Below are 2,417 nucleotides of genomic sequence, written 5' to 3'. Positions count from 1 at the left end.
CCTCACACAAGCCTTGAAGGTTTTCCAAGTACTTGCAGCTTAGTTTTACTTATATTTATATTTTCTTTATTATTTAATATTATATTACAGTTTTATAATAATTTTTATGTCAATATTTTTGGGTTTTCTTAGGGGAATGTTCACTTTGATATAAAACTCCTTTGGATTACAAGCATGTTTCCAGATGAATTTTTTGGTACCAGGAGTTAAACTCAGATCCTTATGTTTGCCAGGCAGGCGCTGTGCCACTGAGCTATATCCTCAGCCCTCTAGAATGAATTTTGCTTGAAAACCAAGGTTTTACTGTATCTGCTATGCTGAGGAACACATAACCACTCCATGCTGAGTTTGTTAACAAAAATGTGGTAGAGAAAGTGAGATTAGTTTGCTAGTTGGAGAAGAAGAAAGAAGAAGGTATTTATTCCAGAGAGATTCAAAGTGTGTACTGCCTGGAAAGGTCTGTGTGTGATCAGGAATCTGGTAGCATAGTGGTTCAACTTAGCTAAAAGATGAAAGACTCAGAAAGGTGCTTTGAAGGTTGGTAGGCTCTAAATTCCAATGGAGTTGCAGGCTGGGTGTTTGTGACTGGATAATTTATAAAGAACAGAAGCATAGCTCACAGCTCTCTTCTGGAGGCTCAGAAGTTGGAGAATATGGGCTGGCATCTGGAGACTGCCTTCCTCCCACATTCCAATATGGCAGAGGGCACCTCTGGGTCAGACACAGCAACCTCCTATAAGGTCACTAATGACACCATGGGAGCCCCACTTCTATGACCTCATGTAATCCGAATAACTTCCAGAGACCCCACCTCCAAATATCATCAACATGTGAATCTGTGTACTAAGTTTCCAACATATGAAGTTTGGAAGACACACTCAGACCACAGTACTAGGACACAGAGCTTTGATTTTCCTTGGGAGGGAACAGGGAAGCACAGAAGGTTGGCAGGAGGGGAGTGTCCTTATGCAAATAAGCTCTGATGGGCATGGATGGAATGGCCAGTTCAGAGGCTTGGGTAAGAGTGAGGGATGAATAATTGATAACCCCCAGAAATGGGCTGATGGCAGTGGAAATGGAAAGGACAAATGTGATAACCTTCATAAGGACTTATAAACAAGCAGCTCCTCTGCTAAAAAATAAAACCCTCCAAACTGATTTTAAACATGTATCTACACACAACTGCTGTGTTTACAAATTGACTGTATTGGGCCAGCCAGATAGTTCAGCAGACTAGAGCACCTGCTTAGACAGGCTCAGCAACCAGGGTTCGATTGCCAGTGTGCCCTGCCTGCCCTGCCCTCGGGGCGTGCTGAGAGGGAAACTGAGACTGGGCATGGTGGTACGCACCTGTAATCCTGATAACAGGAGGCTCACTATGAGTCCAATCTGTGTAGTGAGACCCTGTAGACCCTGTACTAAATACATTAAAAAAAACCTGGCCATATTTACATGTATACAGACTATAACACATCACATATGCTGGCTGTAATTCTCTACAATTAATAGAATGAGGAGTTTGTTCCATATGCTATGCAAAACAAATAGAATAAATAAAGCCAGTGGCAGGCCCTGGTAACCTCGTGGGGCGCGCCACGTTTCCGATGCCGGCGGCTGCAGCCGGAGTTTAAAGCCCGGGCAGCTGGAGGGGACCATGGCCAACAGCGAGCGGACCTTCATTGCCATCAAGCCTGATGGCGTCCAGCGGGGCCTCATAGGAGACATCATCAAGCGCTTTGAGCAGAAGGGGTTCCGCCTTGTTGCTCTGAAACTTATGCAGGCCTCAGAGGACCTGCTCAAGGAGCACTATAGCGACCTGAAGGAGTGCCCCTTCTTTCCCGGCCTGGTGCAATACATGCACTCGGGCCCGTGGTCGCCATGGTCTGGGAGGGGCTGAACGTGGTGAAGACGGGCCACGTGATGCTGGGTGAGACCAACCCCGCCGACTCCAAGCCAGGCACCATCCGCGGGGACTTCTGCACCCAAGTGGGCAGGAACATCATCCACGGCAGTGACTGTGAGGAGAGCGTCGAGAAGGAGATCGCACTGTGGTTCACGCGGGAGGAGCTCGTGGACTACAAGAGCTGCGCCCAGGACTGGATCTACGAGTGACCAAGAGATCATGGGCCGGGCAGCAGCGGGACCAGACTGCAGCAGAGCCATGTGGCGCAGAACATCCCTGTCGCCTGGAGGACAACTTGAGCTGTGCCCACCAGTCCCTCCTGCGTTATGTCCTGCAGCTGCCACCCCACCACAGGCTTAGCTGAGTGGGTCACAAAGCCTTGTCTCTCTCTCTTTCCCCACCCCTGCGTCCAACCCTCCTGACACTGAGCGTGTTACAGACATCTGTGGGGCCTGCCAGATTGTCAGGACTCTGCCCAGCATAGGGGAGTCATCAGAAATGGAAGATATCCAGC

The 2,417-nt window shown here is 48.7% G+C and overlaps 1 pseudogene; it reads left to right on the top strand.

The window, feature by feature from the left end:
* The first annotated feature begins 1,607 nt into the window (after positions 1 to 1,607).
* On the top strand, positions 1,608 to 2,417 carry LOC101571956 (annotated as a pseudogene).

The sequence above is a fragment of the Octodon degus genome, unplaced genomic scaffold (assembly GCF_000260255.1).
Source record: "Octodon degus isolate 3935 unplaced genomic scaffold, OctDeg1.0 scaffold00173, whole genome shotgun sequence".
Classification (NCBI taxonomy): Eukaryota; Metazoa; Chordata; class Mammalia; order Rodentia; family Octodontidae; genus Octodon; species Octodon degus.
The sequence above is the reverse complement of the archived record's forward strand: the minus strand, read 5'-3'. Positions and strand labels throughout refer to the sequence as shown.